The sequence below is a fragment of the Hypanus sabinus genome, chromosome 27, assembly GCF_030144855.1.
Source record: "Hypanus sabinus isolate sHypSab1 chromosome 27, sHypSab1.hap1, whole genome shotgun sequence".
NCBI classification, from domain to species: Eukaryota; Metazoa; Chordata; class Chondrichthyes; order Myliobatiformes; family Dasyatidae; genus Hypanus; species Hypanus sabinus.
The window spans coordinates 24,701,995-24,727,312 of record NC_082732.1 but is presented as its reverse complement, the minus strand read 5'-3'; positions in this window follow the sequence as shown (position 1 = coordinate 24,727,312).

Sequence of the window (25,318 nt, the reverse complement as noted above, 5' to 3'; positions counted from 1 at the left end):
TCACGACTTAATCAAAAGCAAACAGCTAGAAAAGTGATACAAAAACAGTGAAGCTTTTTAAAAATGTTTCCCGGTCAATGACCCAATGTTGGTTAAGTCAATTCCCAATCCTAAGCTAAGAAAAAGTTGTAAATTACAAATGACATATGATGTTCATTTGGTAAAATATTATTTAAAATACTAAACGTATTATTCAGCTGAAATATTTTCAGAACTATCTATTCACGTGATAATGTTATCTCTTCCTTCATACTTGCTTCCAGTTTGTCAATGTTAGTGTAATGTTTAAAAGCTGCAAATTGTTGAAAGTATTAATATAAAATGTAAAAGGAAGAAATGCATTTCAACACAGAAATCAAGAGATTGACACCTCTTTCATGAGAAACTTTAAGATCGGACTGCCTGTCATTTTTAATTGCCAGCCACGCATGCAATGAGCGGCTCAGAACCAGATGTTTCTACGGTTCAGATTTATTGTACTCCACTGTAAACCTGTATACTGTCAAACGAAACAACGTTCTTCTGGACCAAGGCACAGAACACAGTACGTATAACTCACACACAATATTACCACAAATAATAAGATATATCCCAGAAGATCGATATTTAGCATAAGGTGTACTTACAACTTAAAAAGCAAACAACATAAAGCTACTGGTGCTTCATACGTGATGAGGCCAGGGTGGTGGCAGGGAGTTCAGTGGCCTCACGTCCTGGGGGAAGAAACTGTTTCCCATCCTAACAGTCCTTGGCCTAATGTTATGGTACCTCCTGCTTGCTGGTAGGACTTCAAAGAGTTTGCGGGAAGGATGGGAGGGATCCTTTTCGAGGTTAAGACAATATTTTACCACTCTGTGAATACTGCATTTAAAGAGCTTTTTCAGCTCAATGAACTAACAGGATTGATAAAATATAACTACTGCATTTGCCATTATAGTGGCAATGAATCTGTAGCACTTATCAGTGCAGGAACTAATGTACTGTAAGTCATTAGACTGAAAACATCCATGATCATTGGTGTTGTAACATAACAATCTTGACAACATTCAACACAGGAATAGTATTACAATTAGTCGGAAAGGGATGCTGATAGTGCTGAAACATTTAGAATTGTTATGACATCAACATAATTTGAACAATTGACAATTATACTGATATCTGTCAATTCCACTTACTGTAAAATAAAGGCTTTTAGGTGGTAGTGTTACAATAATAAAACCTATCAACACAGGGATTTTGTTATTTCCTTACTGATGGCAATGAATACTACTTCTAAATCGAAGCCAAACCAAATCCCATCAAAGATATTATTGTATAACCACATATTGGGGGGTATTATGGAGACAAATTCTGATCTGGGCCTGCCTCCTGTGCAAACAATCTGTCCAAGATATGAAAGAATTGATTAAAATTGTTCCTTGGGGTCTTATTTTTTTTTGGTGATACAAGACACTGCTGCAAGTAGCTCACGTGACCAAAGAGATGAAGGAGTTCAGAGACTGCAGATCTCTAGAGGTGGAATGGGCCAGAAGATCAGAGGAGAATATAATGAGAGTTAAAAATGTGCCATTGAGTTGTCACTGACTTTGCCTCCACCTGTGGGCCTGGAGTTGGACCTGGTCTGGACCAGACAACTTTGCATGAGGTTCTAATACATTTGTTAGGCTTTTAATTTGTATATTTAGTCAGGGGAGGTTAACAGCTGTGTACGAAACAACCCTGGATGGCAAAAGGATGAATTAAAGTGGATCCAACTTGACACAAGTCGCGTGAGGACTGTCACTTACTAACTTGATACACTTGCAATAATTTTGTGCCCCAAATTATGTATTCCATCCCCAGCCCCCTTTAAAATTATAATATTAATGCATAGAAATATTCATGTTAATTTTAATGTGGGTGTTTAGCAGAATCAGGAGGCTCAGTCAGGAGCACATGAAGAAGATGGCTTCAACACGTCAGCAAAGTGCTGTTGCGAAGGAGGGACGAGGAAGTGATAGGCAGGTGGGAGGAGGCAAAAGGCCAGAACGGGGAATAGAGGAAGAGGAGAGGCAGAGGGAATAAAATCCCCATGAGGGAAGTGTAGCTGGCAACATACTGTACATCATGTGTAAAGAAGTGAAAACGAATGAACCAAACGAAGTCCTTTCTTCTGCCTGGTCTTCGTTGGAACCAAGGGTGGAAAGCAAATGCTTTGTGCACAGTGGATCGATCAAATTGGTGCAATGAGTCTAGTTGAAGAAACGTGCTTGGTGTGTCATTGGGAGAAGCAAACTCGATGAGTCATTGTATGCAACAGATTTTAAATGCCAAACTAAAATAGATGGATCTGTGCAACCAAATTTAAATTTAATGACCTGGAAATTCAATAGTATCTAGCTTGGTTGGAGTGAATCATGCTGCAGGTGAATCAGTAAATTTTATTTTTAATTGCTTTTTTTGTTGTTTTGACTTTATGAGATTTAAATGCTTTCAATCTGAGACAGTTATTTATTTTTGAAGGTTACTACCACATGCTATTATTTCAAGAAATGTGCTTTGTATTGACTATTAATGGAAAAATAATCAGGAATGTAACAGATAGAAACATTTTTCTGTTAAATTCAGCATGGAAAATTGATTACATTTTTGGATATCTGAAAAGTAGAATCTTAACAATGTTCTTGAAAATGATTTGGATCTGATAAAGACAACAAGGAATCAGTGGGACAGAAACCCAGCAGTGAAATCTGGGGTTTTCAAATGGTTTGAATGGTTCCATTTTAATATCAGAGGATGTATACAGTGCACAACCTGAAATTCTTACTCTTCACAGACAACCACGAAAACAGGAGAGAACCTCAAAGAACGAACAACAGTAAAACGTTAGCCCCTCCTCCCCCTTTCGCGCATAAGCAGCGGCAAAGCATCAACTTCCACCCCTCCCTGCCACCCATTCAGCTGAAAGCACCAGAGCCCATCACCCACCAAGCGACAGCAAGGCCCCCAATGAGAGACCGTGACCTGCAGTCATCAAAAACTATCGCTTACCCAGCAATTGGACAGGCCGCAGTCTCTCTCTCGCTAACAATGGAGAGAGCGGTGTCATCCATTCCACAGCAAAATATCAGTATTAATATTAACTACCGATGTCACCTTACAGATTAGTTTCATTTGTCACGTGTTTCGTTTTGCGTCAATGACCAACACAGTCTGAGCTCCGCCAAGCGGAGTCTGCAAGTGTCACCACATACACCAATACACCAATACAGTACACCAATACAATACACCAATACAGTAGGCCTGTATCTCACCAACTCTAATTATAGATCCTTGGACCATGGGAGAAACCAGAACACCCAGAGAAAACCCACAAACTCGAGGGAGAACAGAAAAGAAACAGCATCAGTTACAGTCCCGATCCCCTCCCTTGCAGAAAAATAATTCCAAACTTCACAGTAAATAAATTAACAGATGCTCAATACATCACCCCACAGTAAACAACCAAATAACAACTGGGATTTATGCTTTAATTTTAACAAAATGAGCAGGGCAAAACTATGAGCGCAATAGGACAAAATATTGAGGCAATCTCAAAGAACGATGGAGGAAATGCAAAAACTGGGAGAACATGCAAACTCCACACAGACAGTCCCAAAGGTCAGCATGGAACGTCCTCTGGCACCGTGAGGCAGTTCTCTCAGTTGTACCATTGTGCCATTCTGGGGCTTCCCTGCAATTTTAGCAGAATAATGCCAAGTATGCACACGCCTGTCTATTAAATTGTTTCTGGTTCTGGGATTCATTTGCCAGATGTCTTGCAACCACTTGGATTTTCATTACCTTCCCATTCTGTCTCTTAGGTATAATTAGTCATGGTGAAAGTATTATTAATCATTAACATTGATCCTGAAATACATCCCAGAATGCTCTGGGGCTCATCATTAGTGATGTAACCTGGATTACTGGGTGCTTCAATATCAGATGCTCTCGCCCAGCCAGGGTTGATCAGGCCCTGGCTTGTGTTCCAGCAGCATTGGTCCATGGACCACACCTCTTGATCCGTGACCATCTGGAGGCTCGCTCGCAGCCCCCATAATGCCCAGGAGAGAGAAGGCTCTGCGCAGTGAGCAGCCACCCCACCTCTGTAGGCCCACATCGTGCCCTCCACCCCTGTCTCTGGCACTGCTCTACCAGCTCCTGGTATTTGGCCTTCTTATGCTCAAATGCCTCCTCAATCCGGTCTCCCCCTAGGAACTGTTGGCTCTACCGTGACCGCCCGGTCGGAGGTTTCATGTCTGGCCTCGGGGGTGATGATGCAATGAAGTCAGGGAACTTTAAGCAATGCTAAATACACAAATTAAAATGAATTACCTGGAAATTGAATGAGGGAAGATCTGTCAATGGTACTGAGCTCTGTATACAGGTGACCCAAAACCCAGGAGGACATCGGGTTCAAAATCGTCCAAAGTGCAAGTACAAGCGTCAAAAGTCCAGCCAACAAGTCGGTTTAAAGCTACACGGTCTTTGGACGTGTGCTTCCATGAAAATATAAATTGCTTTTAGAGAGGAGTTACCTGCACTTTTTTTAACATGGACTCATCAGGCCGAACTGACAGCCACTATCGATTCTGAACAGCGTCCTGAATTACAACATACTGCAGAGGCACAATGATCTGTTTAATGGGCTGCTGATCTCTGCGAGTAGAAGGCAATACATAGAACTAGGACTCTTACTACAGCAAAGAATAGCCCTGGAAATAAAAGGCCCAGAAGGCGACTCAGCTTGGCAAAATTAAACAGAATACTGTACGTTGCTAACGTGGGTTATTTAAACGAAGCAATTAAAATCACATCAGCAATTTGGACTTTGGATGACTGAAGTGAACCCAAAGTGGTGCAGGAAAAGTTGTGGGTGTGTGTATCTGAGTAATATTGATCATCTGTGCATAAACCACCCGGAAAAACGAATCTAAAATCAATGCACATTTTAATGAAAGATAATACTTTTTAAATTAACCTCTCGGGATCTGACCATCATTAGCAAGGCCAGCATTTATCGCCCGTCCCTAGGTGTTGCTGAGCTGCGGCAGTCCCTCTGGCAAAGGTACTCCCACAATGCCATTGGACAGGAAGTTCCAGGATTTATAATTGCTCTGAATGGAGCAGGGCGGCTGTAAGGGATTTGTACACTCTCCCGGAGATTGGGTGGGGTTCCTTCTGGTGTTCCCGTTTCCTCCCACATTCCGAAGATATACCGAAACAAGGAGGAGTGCACGGCCTCCCAAAGACAACTTCAAAGGCTCCAAGGTTGTACATGGAGCTTTGAAAAATAGAGGGCTATGGGTAACCCGAGGTAATTTCTAAAGTAAGTACATGTCCAGCACAGCATTGTGGTCCGAAGGACCTGTATTGTGCTGTTATTTTTCTATGTTTCTGTGTTCATTTTATTATCAAAGTACGTATGCAGATTTTGTAGGTATGAGATTTGTCTTCTCCAGATAGCCACGAAATACAGAAAACCACAGTCGTAGTCGAAAGAAGGACAAGTAGTAATAAAAAGAAACAAGAACTCTCAAACCTCAAATTCCACCCCCCCCCATCCCTCTCTCATCCAAATCGCAAGATTGAATGGACGAGAACATGAGAAAAACATAGAACTGGAAGAGGTCAACATGAACTACAGTCCAATCCATAAATCTCAGAATTTCAATAGCATCTCTGAGAGCATCGGGACCCAGCAGCCCCCCCCCCCCCCAAAGGGCAGTGGCATGAACCGGTGGCCCCTCTGAGGGCAGCGACACGAACTGGCACCAAGGGCAGCAAAGTTCAAAGTACATTTTTATTATAAAAGTATGTATAAATTATACAACCTTGAGATTGTTCTACTTACAGGAAACCTGAAACCTGAAAAACCCCATTTTTAAAAAGACCAATGCCCAGTGCACAGAGGGAGAAAGATAAAAAGACAAATCAAATCGAATCACACAAACATCAGCATTCAGAACGGAATTGACTCCATAAACCTGAATCCGGGAGCAGCCCGAGTCGGCCCATAGTAGCAATCTCAGGCCACCACTCAGGGGCAAATCGCCAGAGGAAAACATCGTGGAGCAGAACTGCTCGACCCTCACCTCTGGTCCCAATATCTTACCTTTTCCATCTGCCCCTGTGCTTAAATTGTCCAAGCATTGGGTCGTCCCCCAAAATCAGGCCCAAACCCCTGCCCTGCCACAACGATACGCTCTGGGCCTTTCTAAATCTGTGTGGTGCTTCGATGGATCAATCCATTCATCACTAAGGATTTCCTCCCCCATTTGCTGAATAGATCTGTGGAAATACTCAGGAAGCTCATTACCTCAAAACCCACAGAAATGGAGTGGCTAGCTGAAAAAGGAAGCAGACCAAATATTATGTAAACAGCTCCATAGCTATCCGAGACACCAAGACACTGGGAAACATCCAGGGGATGATGAACAGAGATTTCATGATCCTCCCCAAACCCAGACCTCCTCCCAGTAACCTGCTGATAAGGTAACCAGAAAACTGAAGAACGGCCTGAACTGGAAATCAAGTGCTGTTGCCTTCAGAAGTTGCAACCGAGTATGATTTGTTACATGAGAGGTACTTGGCGTGTGGAAATAAATGATGACGAATGGGTCTCAATCAGGTTCTTGATGACAGAACAAAATGAAAATGTTGTAAGTGGCTCAGGTGTGTAAGGAAACATTTCAATCTAGCCATTGAGATTCCTAAAGAACCAACCATTTTGTTGTACAATCAGGTGGGTTAAGTACACTTGTAATCATCATAGAATTAACATTGAGGTAAAAGGACCATGGTAGATGTGTCACAGATTGGTACAAACGAATGGTAGAATGGTATGATGGTTTTCAGTAGACACATGCCTATGAAAACCATCAAGTGCCTATGTATACTAACCCTATTTATCATCCCATTTTAGATTTCTCTTGAGTTAATAATGAAATTGGGAGATATTTTTAATCCAGTTACAGGACTGTAGACATTACCGGTAAGTCCACTCAAGAGATTCTGCAGATGCTGGAAATCCAGAGCAAGACACACAAAAGTGCTGGAGGAATTCAGCAGGTCAGGCAGCTTCTATGGAGGGGAATAAAAAGTAGACGTTTCGGGCCAAGACCCTTCATCAGGACTGGTAAGTCCAGCTCACATCGATCTGCCCATTACGCCCTCCTGAGTCAAAATCAGATTTAATATCACCGGCATATCTCATGAAATTTGTTAACATCACAGCAGCAGGACAATGAAATACATGATAAGTAAATGAAGAGAAAAAGAAAGAGTTACATTAAGCAGGTGTATGTCTATTAAATAGTTAAGTTAAAATAAGTAGAGCAAAATAGCAGAAATAAGTGGTGAGGTGGAGTTTGTGAGTTCAATGTCCATCCCACTCCAATGAGTCCTGAAGAAGTTCTCATAGTTCTGTTGGGTGGGGAGTTCTGCTACACGGCACTATCAATAGACAGAAATACACCCTCAAATTACGACAGAGTTAGATATGACAATCTTTCAGATCCCAGCAGTTCCATGAACCACTCAGATTGAATTGAAATGACTTTATTTCTTACATCCTTCACATACAAGGGGTGATTGATAAGTTTATGGCCTAAAGTAGAAGGAGTCCGTTTTAGAAACCCTAGCACATTTATTTTTCAACATAGTCCCCTCCTACATTTACACACTTAGTCCAGCGGTCGTGGATCATACGGATCTTGGACCTCCAGAAAGTGTCCACAGCACGGGTGATTGATAAGTTTGTGGCCTAAGGTAGAAGGAGATGAGTTACACAGCTCTCATTACATGCACATGCAGTTCAACACTTTGAGTGATTATGCAGAAAGTTTGAAATTAATAACACATCTCCTTCTACCTTAGGCCACAAACTTATCAATCACCCCTGATGAGTTATTCACTTCAAACTTCTGCACGGTGTTTCTCCTTGCATAGTCAGTAATGCCCTCGATGCCTGGCCACGTATGCTGGGGGTCGTTATCAGACAGGTGTTCCTGAAGTTCTTGTGCATAGGTGTCTTTTAATGCCTAAGATGAGGCTCCTCCGGGCTCCTCTGACAGCAATTCTGTCACTGGAAGACAGCATCCCAGGCCTTTAGTAGGGAGCACACCTCTGTGTTCAGCCAGGGCTTCTACCTGGACTGTCAGGTGCCATCCTTGAGGTACCAAAATTGTCTACACACTTCAGATGGAGCCGATGGCAGATGAGACATCTTTCTCGAGGTCTGTGCCTGCTCCTTTTGAGGTGGCCTCCTTGAACGTCTGCCCACGGGTCCGTTCGAGACAGTCCTGAAGTGTGGAGATTGCTGCATTAGGCCAAGCAGTGATGGTCCTCTTGACCAGTTCCTCCAGTTTCAGCTTCGGCTGGGTTTAACACTATGGAGATATATTCAGAGAGACCAGGATGGTTTTGTAAGTACTGTGTCTGTTTGCATTAATGTGGTCCAGTCTGCTTGTTCCCCTAGTGGCCATGGTGACAAGTTGGTGGAATTTGGGTAAAGTGCCCTGCAGGGTAACATGATTGAAGTCTCCTGCAATTACGAAGAGACCATCCGGATGTTTGATTTGTTGACAGCTGAAGATATTGTAAAGCTCTCCCAGTACTGGGTATTGATAGTGAATGATCAGCCATGATCTCAGAATGGCGGTGCAGACTTGAGGGGTCGAATGGTCTACTTCTGCACCTATTGTCTATTGTTTATTGTCTATTGTACAATCCTGCTTGGTGGGGGGGTGGGGTTTGCAGGCAGCAGTGATGATTACAACAGTAAATTCCCTGAGCAGCTAATGCAGCCAGAATTTAGTCATAAGATGCTCAGTTTTAACTGCAAGCAAATTTGAGCACCAACCTTTGTTAATGTGCACATAGATTCCACCTCCTTTGGATTTCCCAGACACAGAGTCCTGCTTGCACAAACACAGCCATCTTGTCAAGTTGAAATTCAGAGTTGGTGAGAACCAGAATGAAGCAGGTTTGGGTCCCTTATCAAAGAAAAGATGTGCTGGAGACGGCACATGAGAAGGATCTTGGGAGTGAAAAGGTTAACATTTGTTAGCTTTGGGCCTGTATTCACTGAGGGGGAGGATCTCACTGAAACCCATGGTATATTGAGAGGCCCAGGTGTCGTGGACATGGAGAGACCGTTTCCTGTAGCGAAAGAGGGCACAACTTCAGAACAGAACAACGTCCCATAAGAACAGAGACAAGGAGGAATTTCTTTAGTCAGAGGGTGGCGAATCTGTGAAGTTCGTTCCCACAGTCAGCTGGGGAAGCCAAGTCATTTGGGTATACTTAAAATCGAGGCTGATAGGTTCTTGAATAATAAGGACGTCAAAAGTTACCGGGAAAAGGCAGGAGAATGGGGTTGAGAGGGATAATAAATCAGCCATGATGGAATGGCAGAGCAGACTTGATGACCAAATGGCCTCATTCTGCTCCTCTGTCTTATGGTTTTATGGACGCACTAAAGAAATTGCAGGTCTTTACGTGAAACTCATCACAGGTCAATTTAATACTGAACCTTGAAATGTGTGTCCTATAAAGCCAGAAGCAATTAAACCCAAACTCACCAGCAAGTCAGGGATAACCAACCTGAACACAACATGATATGGAGCCAGCAGTCGACCTGAATATTAACAATACGCAGCCTATCAAAGCGTCAAAATGCTCCTCCGACACCGAAGCCAGCGTACAACAGAGACCGGCAGCACTAATCAACGTTGCATTCGTCTCTCCCAGCCGAAACGATGGTGACGGTAAAGGCAGCCATGTTTTCCGACTGGTTGAGAGGAAGTGAAAAGAACGCAGAGATACCAGTAAGCAATCAGCATGATGTCAGAGCGTGCCAGTTAACTTTGTGCTGTGAAGAGCCTGTCCTGTTCCACAGAGTATTCAGTCTACGAAAAGATCTTACAAGAAATATGTGCAGTGATATTTTGTAATGAAAGAAGAAAATGCCTGGCACTCAATATATTCTAAAGTTTTTGAAAGTTTGGTAGTTAAACTTGGGCTGAATGCGAGCACATCACATCACTGAAAATGGGTACCCAATAGCTCATAAGAGAAACCTGTTGACGGAAGTAATCAAGTCCTATACAATGAAAACGAATTTGAGAAAAGATTCAAAGTGTACAGGAGTGCATAATTCCTCAGCGTTTTCCTCTATTCTATTAAAAGAGTGGCCCAATTTATTTTGGGTTACCAGCCCCTCGGCTCCCAGACACCATCTCCCTTTCTGGCGATGATATAAAAAACTATAAAGAGTTTTGATTTACGGAGCACAGTGAAAGAAAATAGGAACAGCAAATTCAAAGCAGTGAAAAATAAATGCAGTTATTATTCAAATCTATTTACAGCTACAAATAAAATTATTCCCTTATTTAATCACAGTAAAAACAATTTTTGAGCATACATACTTTTCACTGCTTCATTGCTTTTTCATAGTGAGATGTTTTTTCCATCTCAGTGAGATGGATGAACTTGTGCAGTGACATTGGCTTCTCAACGTCAGGCTGAATGTCACACAGAAAGCCTCTCAGATCCCTACATTCAGTCATTTGTACTCCGTTTCGTTGCCTTGAAAGAAGTTGGGTGACTAAATATGACATTGGAAAGGCAATAAAGAACCTCTTGACCTTTTTCCACTGTGCAGGACTGAAATCAGATTTCTTTCTGTAACCCAAAGTCTTGATATATTTTCTTGAACCTCAGCTTCAGCTCAATGTCTTTTTGTAGTGAGATCAGTTCTTCCTTCATCCTTCCTGTTAATTCGTCGTTGCAAGTACTTGGATTTATGAACCAATCTGGAGTGTGGATCACGAGTAGATCCTGAAGTCTTTCTGACATGCCCTTATGCAGCTCTCCCAGGCAGGCACTATATTCTTGAAGATCATCATCTAGTGGTCTTCCTTTCCCTTCCAATTCAGAAGGCTCAGAGACTGGAAAAGGTCACATGGCCACTGCTGTACTTAAATAGGGTTAGCTTGGACAGAAGTTTGGAGACACGCACAAAATGCTGGAGGAACTCAGCAGGTCAGGCTACATCTATGGAAATGAATAAACACTCGACTTTTCGGGCTGAGCACCTTCATTAGGGCTGGAAAGGAAGGGGGGAGGGATACCAGAATAAGAGGTGTGGAGGGCTATGATCTGGGTGCGGGTCGATAAGATTAGGCAGTTTAAATGGTTCAGCATGGACTAGATGGACCAAAGGGCCTCCTTCTGTGCAGTATTTATCCTGGACTCGATCACTACTACCCAATCTCTCATCATTTAACAAGTACTTTGACATTCTGCTTTGTACAACACATTGAATGACCTCAAATCTTTCAACTTTATATTCGGCCATGAGTTTAAACTTGTTCAAATTGTTCATAACCCCTTGAAGCCTTTTTACATTTTCCTTACGTGACACAACCATACACAGCTAAATGAAACATCATCCCTCTAGGGCCAAGGGGCAAAACACAGTTAATATAGTCACAGGCAACACATGGAGTTTCGATCCAGCGCATGCGGTCACAAAACGAACTTAGCACAAGAGCCCAAGTGGCATGGCCTGATATGCCCCTTTTGAACTTCCTGTGGCATGAGTGATTATAGGGGAAAGAGCTGACTAAGTCATGCTCCAGTGAAATCATTAACAAGCACAGCCACACTGAGGCAAAACACTGATTCATTCTGAGGCGAAGGTGGTGAGATCCAAGTTGGATGGGTTATGAGTCAGCTGTACTCTGCACTAATTGTTTGAACAGTCACGTTCAGTGGAAAACGTCACTGTGAAATCCGGAGATGATAAAATGCAACAAACTCTGTTCCCTTAAAGAATCAATTGATACTTTTGATGAAGAGCCTTTGAGATAGTTCCTGAATCCTTCCGATTTCAAAGGGTTGACTCTTTTAATTGTACTGTGGTGCTGACCCAACTCAACATTTTGTGATTTTTAATTGTTCTTTCATAATGATGGTCTGATATCTCAAGACCCTGGGTTTAATGGACATTCTTGGGTTTGTCCTATATTCTTCATCTCTGTCCCCAGATGGTCTTAAATCAGATTGCAATACTTCCATGCTTGCAGGAATGGTTTGGCTTTTAGCTGCTATCTGGCAAATCATTAGATTGGGGGTCATCCTGGGAAAACCATTAGTATTTCCATTGACGTGGTGGGGGGGAAGGAGGGAATTTCTAGAATGCTGACAAGTTGGCTTTTTGGAGCAGCTCGTAGTTGAGCTCACTAGCAGATCAGCTATTCTGGATTGGGTGTTGTGCAATGAACCCAAAGGTGGAGGGGAAGGTAGTTTTGAGGAGGTAGAGAGACTACAGAGGACTTAAACAGATTAGGAGAATGGGTAAAGAAGTGCAGATGGTACACACAGGAAGTGTGTGGTCATGCACTTTGGTAGAAGGAATAAAAGGGTTGACTCTTCTCTAAATGGAGAGAAGATACAAAAACTGAGGTGCAAAGGGAATTGGGAGTCCTTGTGCAGGATTCACTAAAGGTTAATTTGCAGGTTTGGTCTATGGTGATGAAGACAAATGCAATGTTAGCATTCATTTCAAGAGGACTAGAATATAAAAGCAAGGATGTAATGTTGAGACTTTACAAAGCACTGGTGAGGCATCACTTGGAGTATTGTGAGCAGCTTTGGGCCCTTTGTCTTAGAAAGGATGAACTGAAACTGAAGGGGGTTTAAAGGAAGTTCAGGAAAATGATTCCAGGATTGAACAGCTTGTGATATGAAAAAGGTTTCCGGCTCTGGGCCTGGATTCACTAGAATTCAGAAGAATGAGGAGTGTCCTCAGTGAAACTTACTAAATGGTGAAAGGCCTCGGTAGAGTGGATGTGGAGAGGATGTTTCCTATAGTGGGAGAGTCTAGGACCAGAGACCACTACCTCAGAATAGAGGTGCGTCCTTTTAGAACAGAGATGAGGAGGAATTTCTTTGGCCAGAGAATGGTGAATCTGTAGAATTCTTTGCCACAGTAGCTGTGGAGGCCAAGCCTTTATGTATATTTAACTCAGAGGTTGATACATTCTTTATTGGTCAGGGCATGAAGGGGTACTGGGAGAAGCAGGATACTGGGGCTGAGGGGAACATTGGATCAGCCACGGTGAAATGGCAGAGCAGACACAATGGGCCAATCGACCTAATTCTGCTCTTATATCTTTTGGTATTATTGTCATATTTACCTGTATCTGACCAATGATATTACGGAATTCCTTATCAAGATTCTCTTCATTCTCAAGATGTACCTAACCTTCTCAGGGTCAATAGAACAGCATTAGCTACCTCTCACCATGTTATATTCAGGTGGGAGGAAGAACGTTCTGCTTGGTTGTCTGATCAACATTAATTCATCATGACACAAGGAGCACCACTCCAACCTGATGGCATGAACGTCGATGTCTCCTTCTAGTAAACAATTCTCCCCCCTCCTCCTCCTCCATTCCTGACTCAGACCTTTTCTCACTTGCCTATTACTTACCCCGGGTCCACTATACCTTCTCTTTCTCATATGGTCCACTCTCCTCTCCCATCTCCTTCTTCTCCAGCCCTTGACCTTTCCCAACCACCTGGATTCACCTATCACTTTCCAGCTTGCCTCCTCCCCCCTCCCACCTTTTTATTCTGGCATCTTCCCCCTTTCCTTCTTAGTTCTGAAAATGGGTCTTGGCCCGAAATGTCAACTACCTATTCATTTCCATAGATGCTGCCTGACCTGCTGAGTTCCTCCAGCTTTTTGTGCGTGTTTCATTGGATTTCCAACATTTGGGGAATTTCTTGTGTTTATACACTGTTCCTATTGCTGCTTCATGCACTCGCAATCAAAGTTCTTCAGAGGGAACCTTTAAAATACGGTAAACCTTTAGGTTTCAAAAGTTAAAAATTCTAAGTAAATTTATTAACAAAGTTCATTACTACCCTGAGATTCATTTTCTTGCTGGTATACAAAGAAACACAGTAGAACTACAAGGAGCTTAGTAAATTAGAGGGCTATAGGTAAGCCTAGTAAGCCTAAGGTAGGGACATGTTTGGCACAACTTTGTGGGCCGAAGGGCCTGTATTGTGCTGTAGGTTTTCTATGTTTAGAATTAATGAAAATCTCATACAAAGATGAACTAACAGGCAATGTGCAATTGACAACAAATTGTGCAAATGTAAAGAAGAATAACAAAACAATAACAATAAATAAATAACATTGAGCACATGAGTTGCAGAGTTCTTGAAAGTGAAGTCCCTAGGTTGTGTCATCAGTTCAGTGTTGGAATAAGTGAAGTTATCCCCCCTGGTTGAGGAGCCTGATGGCTGAGAGGTAATAATTGTTCCTGAGCCAAAGGGCAGTGAGAGCGGGGAACTCACTACCTCAGGAGTGAGGTGAATTGGAAAGGAAATTGGACACACATGACTAGTGAAAAGGGTTATGGTAACAAGCTTAGGTGAGGAATGACAGAAGAAGGTTCAAGTGGAGAATAAACAATGGCCTAAATGGTCCGAAATGCTCTCCATATCCAATTTGCTCTGCTGTGAATGCCTGCAAGGAAACAAATCTCCGGGTCGCATATGTACTTTGATAATAAATTTACATAGAACTTTGGACTCAAACTTTCAACCCTGTGTTACATTTTTTCACAACTTTTCTGTAAATATATACACAGGACTTAATATAACAACTAATTTCCTTCATCCCTGGCAAGAAATGGGTGAAGCTACATTTCATTTCTTTCCACTGCTTCCGTGCTCTTCCCATGACGATAATATCACATCCTGTGCAGAGACAAGGAACAAAATAAATGACTTTAATAACAGTTAGATGTGTCTACTGTGATACGAAATTTTTCCTTAAAATTAATATCTGCAGAGAAAGTTCAGCACTCCAAAGCAGAGGAAACCGATAGATTTACATAATCTTGATTTTATTAAATTTGGTGAAACTTTCAAGAAATACTGCCAACCTCCCAACCAAGAAATGAATCGTTCTGTACTCAGTCATCCTTAAGCTGTGTGTTCTCTGTTGTTGCTTTAAGTTTCTTTCCGTGGTTGCCTTGTGATTACATACTGGCAGCTCACCCAGGTTAAATTAACTACTGTGCTATTGACTTCCACCCCTTCATGCCTTCTGATGTGCGATCTTTATCCGTATATTTATTAACTTAACTTTATATTTTGAACATTTTCTTTGCTGGTCTTCAAACTCCATCCAACAGGAGCTACAACTTATATGCGTCGCACAGCTGCATCCATTGAATTTCACTCCTCCATGGCCTGTTCTACTATTGGTCTCCACTGCCTTCAGCCTTTCAGTTCAGAAATGTACCTTGTTTATTCATTGCTCTTTTAGACTCACTGTATCTTACTTCTGTAAGCCCTTTAACACACCTTATAATAAATGAGCTTTCCTGTCTTCCCTGCCACTCTGCCAGAAATTTCTTGCCACCTATGTTGTATCCGCTGGAATGTCTTCATTGAACCATTATTTTAATTTTTAAAAACATACAGAAAAGTTTTTGACAACTTCAGGCAACTTTCCTATTTGTTCCAATACCCTTCCAATCTCTCTCACCTTGCCTCATCCCTGCACTCTCTCTCCATCTATCCTTTTCTAACACTTTCACGGTTACTCGTCCTTTCTCCCCCATGTGAAGTGTCAGAGAATGCTTCATGTTATTTCCTCTGACAGATTCCTCTGGTACTTAGCTCTAAAACAACCACAACCCTCCTTAGCACAAAAGACCTCAAGAAAAGGTTCTCAATTTCCACTTTACAGTGAGTTAATCTCAGCCTCAGTCAACCTGTTCACTTCAATATAGAGAATGAATTGCCAGATTTTCTAAGGCTGACAAACTTTTCACTGGAGATAAAAAGCATTTTTAAGTTTACTCAGTTCTAATTGCTTATACTGGAGTTGCTCTTTGATCTCTTAAATGTGCCACTTAACACATAAGATGCAATCATGCATCACACAATTAAAATGCCCCTTTGAGAGGACAGCAGTTGTTAATTCCCAGTTTGAAAAGATACTTATATTGTGCAGAATGGAGGCGTGCTATGATCTGACTGATAGCAATGCCACTGCTGGGAACTGGCAAACGTGAGGAGGGGGTAAGTGGGAACCTAGAAGCAAGGCTGGTTGGAGTTAAAGGTTAGGGACAATGACGCATCCAGCTGTCAGGAACAGATGTACAGGGAGGGAAGAGGTGAAGAGGGGTTGTGGATGCTGCAAACAGCATTCATATTAGCTGCCTAATGGAAGCAGATACGCTGATCATTGGAAGCCTCAGTCTGGATCTCAAGTGATCGGCTATGTAAGAGCTGTTCCCTTAATCAGAGGCTTTACATAACTTGATGCACAGAATGTAGATGTGGCAGTGAAAATCTCAAATTATACGTCATTCTTCACCCCACTTGCGTGGAAACCATAGAAAGGGTGCAGAGGAGATTTACAAGGATGTTGCCAGGATTGGGGAGCATGCCTTATGAGAATAGGTTGAGTGAACTTGGCCTTTTCTCCTAGGGGCGATGGAGGATGAGAGGTGACCTGATAGAGGTGTATAAGATGATGAGGGGCATTGATCGTGTGGATAGTCAGAGGCTTTTTCCCAGGGTTGAAATAGCTAACATGAAAGGGCACAGTTTAAAGGTGCATGGAAGCAGGTACAGAGGAGATGTCAGGGGTAAGTTTTTTACACAGAGAGTGGTGAGTGCATGGAATGGGCTGCCGGTGACGGTGGTGGAGGTAGAAACGATCAGGTCTTTTAAGAGACTCCTGGATAGATACATGGAACTTAGAAAAATGGAGGGCTACGGGTAAGCCTAGTAATTTCCAAGGTAGGGACATGTTCAGCACAACCTTGTGGGCCAAAGAGCCTGTATTGTGCTGTAGGTTTTCTATGTTTCTATAAAGCATCATGTATATTAATCATATGATGTAGTTAAACCTTTTTGGTCCTTTTCAGAATTTTTAAAGAATAATTATCAGACCATCATAAGGACTTTGACAGGATAAATAAATAGTTGATGTTTCTTCTGACTGAGACTCCAGGCTAAGTGTTGAAGTGATGAGTCAGTTGTGAGAACAGAGATAAAATTGAGAGATAGGGGTCATTGGATAGGGAGATGCAGATGATACAAAGATAGGTGGGGGGGCATTAGTGTTAAGGGTGTGAGGAGACAGCAGAAAGGATAGGACAGATTTGAAGAATAGGCAAAGAAGTGGCAGATGGAATATATGGAAAGGTGCATAGCCAGGCACTTTGGTAGAAGGAATAGAGGTATGGACTGTTTTCAAAGCAGGGAGTAAATTCAGAAATCAGAGCTGTAAAGGCACTTGGGAGTCCTAGTGCAGGATAAAACTTGTAGATTGAGACAGCTATAAAGGAGGCAAATCGTTAGCATTCACTTTGAGAATATAAAATCAAGGGTGTAATGCGGAGGCTTTATAAGGCACTGATTAGACAACAGTTTAGGACCAGATTTGGGCCCCTTATCTAAGGAAGGATGCACTGACATTGGAGAAAGCCCAGAGGGTCCATTGGAGAAGGCCCAGAGGGTCCATTGGAGGAGGCCCAGAGGGTCCATTGGAGAAGGTTCAGAGGTCCAAGAATTACCCAAAAATGAAAGGGTTTAATGCATGAGGTGCATTTGATGGCTCTGGGCCTGTGCTTGCTGGAGTTTAGAAGGGGAGGGGGGATCTCATTGAAACCCACCAGATATTGAAAGGCTGAGACAGAGTGGACATGGACTAAATGTTTCCAATAGTGGAAGAGCCTAGAACCAGGGGGCACAGCCTCAGAATAGAACTGAGGTATTTCTTTAATCTGAGTGGTGTAGCTGTAGAATTCAGTGCCACAGACAGCTGTGGAGGCCAAGTCACTGGGTATATTTAAGGAGAGTTTGATTAGTAAGGGTGTCTAAGGTTGCAGGGAGAAGGCAGGAAAATGGGGAAAAATAAATCAGCCATGATCAAGAGGTGGAGCAGACTTGGGGGGTGGGGGCAATGACTTAACCCTGCTCCTACATCTTATGGGTTATTACAAGAAAATGGTACAAGACTGGTCATGACCAAATTGAATTGTGGAGCAGATAAAAGAGGCCCAAAGGTGCATTTCTACTTCAATTTTTCATGTTCTTGCATTTTTAAGCATAAATACATCATTATAGAGGGAAACCGATGTCCATATTTTTTATTAGGTGTGTAAATTAAAATCAATTAAATTGACAAGTTTAGTAGCTACAGCTGTAAGTAATTAACAACTACAATGGATTCTGGCTAACTGGGCTATTTGGTTAATCAGGATTTTATTTGGGGTGACTCTTAAAGAACAGAAACTAAATCAAGAAAATAGCCAGAATTCCATTTTTTTTAAATCTGGGACACTACACTGCTTAATTTAGCTGGTCGGTGGTGTAGTGGCATCAGCACTGGACTGCGAGGCGAATGGTCCTGAGTTCGAATCCAGTTGGCTCCTTACATGCTCACTGGGTTGAGCATTGAGGTAGCAGCTCAGCCTCATAGAAAAAACAGTTAAATGCTATGGAAACAGCTAAGAAAAAAAAATGCCACAAGGCGTGAAAAGGAATAACAGCAAAGGGGCAAGAGACTATTGCTAATTCGTGTCAGTCACACGCACTTGGGCAGCCATTAGATACTACACCATGCTAGGAGCGATCAGTTTTTAAATAGCAACAGTTGCAGCCATCGGTGTTCAAAAAGCAGTGACTTCTGTCACCGAGAAATAAGCAGTAGGACAACTCCAAACTGTTTAGCCCATCATGGCTTCAAGCATTCAGGCTTGGAGATGCCAGAAACAGCTGAACATGAAAATGAAACAATTTCACTACTTCAACAAGTTAAGAATTATAAAGGTATTGAATGATACAATAAAAATGAAAACTTGGAAGACATAATCGTCTAAAGCAGGGTTTCCCAACTCAGTTAATGGCTTAAAAAAGATTGGGAGCCTCTGGTCCCATTGTATGAAGGCAGTCCATTTTCTGCACTAGGTGTCTGTGCTGACTTCGTTCATTTACAGTCAATCAAACGAATACGGCAGATGAATTACTCTGTTGATAACTATTGGGAATTAGTACTTAGTTTTATATTCTAAATGGTTCTGTATTTCACTTAAATGCATAATTTGTATTTCACTTCTTCCTTTGAAACCGTTTCCAAACATAATTTCACTTCCAACAAAATTTCCAACATAATTTGTAAATTTCATTTAAATACATAATTTGTCTTTTCAACTGTCTCCATGAAACTGAAGCTAACCAGGGCAGCTGCTTATTTGAGCTAAATACAGGTCCCAATGTGTCCTAATTAGCAGGAATCCACGGTACCTAACAGCTAAATCACTATTTCACAGAGGAAGAACAGGGTAGCATCCTGCCTGTAATACAATCATACTTGAGTAATGAGAAGATGTTTAGAACTTTCTGAGAACAAGGTAAAGACACATGCTGAACATAACTGACGATAATGATTCTGGTTACATGAGGCTATTTTGAAGGCTGGATCGTGGGTATTTTACATCTGATTAAATAGCATAATTATGAATGCCGTTCAGTGGCCTTAGGAAGAAATCATTCTGAGATGTGATTGTTCAATTGTTAACCTTGTCTGAGAATTTGTTTTATTAAAATCTATTTCCTATATTAGTACGGAAGACAACTCATTCCACTGAGGTTTTGTTGGTTCTGACAGCAGTCCCATCTGTTCCATTTCCTGCTCAGTTCTTGGTCACTGCAAACAACCACCAATCACCAACGTGAGGAGCGACTTTCAGCGGCCAATTAAGCTGTCAGCAAGTAGATCTCACAGATCAGGAAGGAAACTGGAGCACCCAGAGGAGATGCACCCCATTACAGAGAGAATGAGCAGAATCTGTCAAATGCAATCTGAATTCAAGACTGAAGCCAAATCTCTTGTAGTGTACACCACTATTAAGGTCTGACGACTGCTGCGTCAGAGATCCATAAGCGAACACAGGCCAATCCAATGGGGTGCTTTACAAACAACAAAGACAATGATGCTTTAATACTTTTCTATATTCAAAAGAGAATTGTCCCCGCAATACTCCCAGTCAACAAAATGCCTGGGTCACCGAACATAAAGGATCTAAGTCGGCTCTTTGTGTGCTTAACCAGAAAATAAAGTTCTGTCAATTTGTATTTTAGAGAAAAAGAAAAGCAGTGTGGCAAATCTAAATGTCAGTTGCCCTGCTGTGATTCGAACCCTCCAGTTTGTCACAGACCTTCACTTTATCATGCCCTGTTCTCAGCCTCCCACTCCCTGACCCTCAAAGCAGAGAGTCATCACAGTTTCCATGGCAGACATTTCTCTAATTGCCAATGGGTTCTGTCCTCATTAAAAAAAAATAATTAGTTTCTCAGCAATTTTTGGAAACGGTTTCAAAGGCAGAAGTGACAGGCTGTGACACGGATGATTATTAAAGTGTATTTCTTGAGGAGCTTTTGCTGGTGATATGGGCAATAATGAATACACTTCTTAATGCTCAGCAATTCTCGGTCTGTTCAAACAAAAAAAGAAATTGTGAATAACATAACGAGTTATGGTGAAAGGATCTCTTTCACACCTTCCGGGTTGAAGTGGGGTTCCGCAGGCATCAGTTTTGGGACTGCTGCTCTTTTTAATTTACATTAATGATTTGGATAAGCGCATAACAAATAAACTAGTAAAGTTCGTGAGTGACACAGAATTAGGGGGAAGGGCTGATAACATTCAGGCAGCAAAATCAGCACAGTTAAATCTAAACAAAATCCAGATAGAACCATAGAACCATAGAACATTACAGCTCAGAAACAGGCCTTTTGGCCCTTCTTGGCTGTGCCAAACCATTTTCTGCCTAGTCCCACTGAGCTGCACCCAGGCCATATCCCTCCAAACCCCTCTCATCCATATACCTGTCCAAGTTTTTCTTAAATGTCAAAAGTGAGCCTGCATTCACCACTTCATCTGGCAGCTCATTCCACACTCCCACCACTCTCTGCATGAAGAAGCCCCCCCTAATGTCCCCTTTAAACTTTTCCCTCTTCACCCTTAACCCATGTCCTCTGGTTTTTTTTCTCCCCTAGCCTCAATGGAAAAAGCCTGCTTGCATTCACTCTATCTATACCCATCATAATTTTATACACCTCTTTCAAGTCTTTCCTCATTCTTCTACGCTCCAGGGAATAAAGTCCGAACCTATTCAACCTTTCTCTGTAACTCAGTTTCTCAAGTCCTGGTAACATCCTTGTAGACCTTCTCTGCACTCTTTCAACCTTATTAATATCCTTCCTGCCCAGATGTGGGCAGACAAATGGCAGATGAAATTTAATGTAAGTAAATGTAAAGTAGTACATATAAGAAGTAGAAACATTAGGTACAAAAATACAGTTGGGGGCCTTGATTTAGAAAGTACACTGTATGAGAAGTACTCGGATGTCCTAGGAGACTCATTGCTATCGATATCTAGACAATACACAGAAGCGATTAGGAAGGTTAATAGAATGTTGGGCTATATAATGTGTTCAGTGGAGTTCAAGTCTAGAGACATTCTCTTAAGCTGTACACTGCACTTAAGCCACACTTTGAGTACTGTGTACAATTTTGGCTTCCATGTTTTGTGGGGGACGTGAAGGCACTGGAGAGAGTGCAGAGAAAAGTGACTGGACTCATTCCAGGTCTGCAGGGTATGAGCTGTGAAGAAAGGTTGAAAGAATGAAATCTTTTTGGCCGAAGTAGACATAGAATGAGAGCAGACATGATAGAACTGTTCAAAATCATTAAGAGTATAAGTAAGGTGGATGCCAGCTGCTGCTTCAAGATCAATCCATCATCAATGCCACGGGGCCAAAGGTGGAGACTGATTAAAGGCAAGGCAAGCAAGTTCATTTGGATAACACTTCTCAAACACAAGGCAGTTCAAGGTGCTTTACATAGAACAAGATATAAAAATCAAATGTCAAATTTCAGACAATATAAAAGAGAATAAAATCACACAAAAGGATAGTTATGATAAATAGATTTAAAAAGGAATAAAAGTTACAGTGCAGGAGATTCTAATTGAAAGCTACAGTGAAAAGAAAAGCTTTAAGCCTCAAATTACAAGATTTACAAGGATGTTGCCTGGATTGGGGAGCATGCCTTATGAGAATAGGTTGGGTTAAGTTGGCCTTTTCTCCTTGGAGCGACGGAGGATGAGAGGTGACATGATAGGGGTGTATAAGATGATGAGGGGCATTGATCATGTGGATAGCCAGAGGCTTTTTCCCAGGGCTGAAATGGCTAACACAAGGGGCAATAGTTTTAAGGTGCTTGGAACTAGGTACGTACAAGGGGGATGTCAGAGGTAAGTTTTTCACACAGAGTGGTGGGTGTGTGGAATGTACTGCCAGTGATGGTGATAGATGTGGATACAATAGGGCCTTTTAAGAGACTCTTAGATAGGTACATGGAGCTTAAAAAATAGAGAACTATGCGGTAGGGAAATTCTAGGCAACTTTTAGAGTGGGTTGCATGGTCGGCACAACATTGTGGGCTGAAGGGCCTGTAATGTGCTGTAGATTCTCTATGTTTCTATTTAAAAGAGCTTAAAGTTGGGGCAAACTTCAGATGCTTTGGAAAATTATTCCAGATCTGTGGAGCATAGTAACTAAAAGTTGCTTCACCGTGTTTAGTCTTGGCCCTGGGGATTGTAAGCAGACCCATCTCAGACGACCTGAGAGCTTGGGAAGGTTCATAATGCAGCAGGAGACTGAAGATGTATTTCGGCCCTAGACCATTCAGTGCTTTATAAAACCAGCAGTAACATTTTAAATCCAGTCCTCTGATGGACAGGAAGCCAGTGTGGTGATCTGAGAACTGGAGTGACATGTTCTACTTTCTTGGTCTTTGTGAGGATTCTAGGAGCAGCGTTCTGAAGGCCTTTTTACAGATACCCATGAAAACGCCATTACTGTAGTCAAGCCTACTAAAAATAAATGTATGGTCCAGTTTTTCTAGACCTCACTTCAACACTCACTAAATTTTTTAAGATGGTAGTAGGCTGACTTTATAATTGTCTTAATGTGGCTGTTAAAATTCAAGTTGGAGTCCATCACAACACCAAGGTTTCTGGCTCGGTTTGTGGTCTGTAACGACAGGGATTCTAGGTAAACACTGACTTTTAATCGTTCTTTTTTGGCACCAAAAACAACTATTCTAGTTTTCTCTTTGTTTAATTGGGGGAAATTTTGGCTCATCCAATCAGTGATCTGTTCAATAGAATTTTTTAGTGATCGTATGGGGCCATAGTCACTTGATGACACTGTTAGATCAATCTGAATGTCATCCTCATAACTAAGGTATTTTGGTGCTTACCATGATAAAGGGAGTTTCAGGCTAACTTCAGGAACCATTTCTATACACAGTGAGTTGTGGACACATGGAACAAACTATCAGGTTGTGTAGCTGAGAGTAATATCTTAGAGACATTCAAATCTAAACTCAATAGTTATTTCAACACACTATGTGAATAGGAATTTGGCAAGTCTTGTTGGGCCAAATGGCCTGTTCTATCAAAAACTTTCTAATGTTCTAATATTAGACAATTAGAACATGAAATAGAAAAGACAAGTCTTTGCTTGTGGCCTAAACAGAACTGCACAAAGTTCCAAGAAAGAAGAAGGGGTTGGCCTTTAACATGGGTACAGAAAGGAGTTTGGTAAACTGAATGACAACATTCAGCTAAAAACCCTTGTGTGAGGCTTACAAATAATGCACACTATGAGCTAATGGAGAAAACAAACATTGAAAGAGAACATCTGGGTGTGAACTGGTGAACAGGTGAAAGATATAGACAAAAGGTGCCTTGTCGATGACTGCGGAGCAACAAGCACAGGGTCATTCACACTAATCCCAAAGCAAATTTGTCAGTCATAGGTGGTCCCAGGGAATTGAATTTCATTAAAAGGCAAAACCCTCCAGCAGATGGAGAAGGGAAATTAAATTTCTAGTCTGGGACCTTGATCTTTATAGGAAGACTCCATGTAACCCTCCAATGCTCCCTCAGTTCATGCACCTACAGGGAGACCAAATTAATTATTGTAAATGGTGAAACTAAACCTTCATCCACAAAGATACAAGGTAAGCCAAAATCCAAAGTGTTAGACTCTCTCCCTGCTTCTCCTGGAACAGGGGTTCCCAACCTGGGGCCTACAGACAGACCACCTCCCCCCTGGTTTATGGTAGGGGTTTTGGCATAAAAGGAGTTGGGGACCCCTGCCCTAGAGTGTCCTCACAAGGCAAATCGGCCTTCTAGATATAATTTACCATGCATCCCAAATTCTCCTTATGTGCTTCAAAAAAGCATTGGAAAAGGGAGAAGAGTGAAATCTGAGCCTTCCGCTCTCATAACGTGATCAAATACGGAGCAATTAGAATGGAACTCGGGAGGTAGCTAATGGGGTGGGTTAGTGAGTGCACAAAGTAACCACTGGTATGCCCCATCCTTCAAAGTTCAAGGTAGATTTGCTATCAAAATACATCTATGCCATCATTAGCAATCCTGAGATTCATTTTCTTGTGGGCATACTCAATAAATCCAATGGCCATAATAGAACCAATGAAAGACCCCACCAATCCAACCATCCCTCCGTTGCTAACTCCATCACGAGCCTCCGTAGTATGCAAGACTTCCTCAAGGAGCAGTGCCACAGGACGGCGGCGTCCGTCATTAAAGACCCCCACCCCCTCCAGGGCATGCCCTCTTCTCATTGTTACCATTGGGAAGGAAGTACAGAAGCCTGAAGGCACACACTCAGCGATTCAGGAACAGCTTCATCCCCTCTGCCATCCGATTTCGGAATGGACATTGAACCCGTGAACACTACCTCACAACTTCTTTATTTCTGTTTTTTTGCACTACTTATTTTAATTTAGCTGCCTAATAGACATATATACTTACTGTAATTCAGGTTTTTTCCTCTAGATTTATTTATTGTGTATTTTGTTGTACTGCTGCTGTACAGTGAACAAATTTCACAGCGTATGCCAGTGGTATTGACTCTGATTCTGAAGCGAGGGCTCAAGGCTTTCAACACCATTTCAAGTGCTCCTTCTCTGTTTTGTGCGACCGTGAGCCAAAGATCCCCAAGAGTCTTTGAGGAAGTATTGAGCACCCCTTTACTTGTTGTCTGAGCCCCTGGTAATTTGCACCCAAGACAGTGCTCAGAATAGGGCATTATTTCATGCTTGTAGAAGGCCAAATGTCAAATTAGCAAAGAGGAGAGAGAATGATGCATG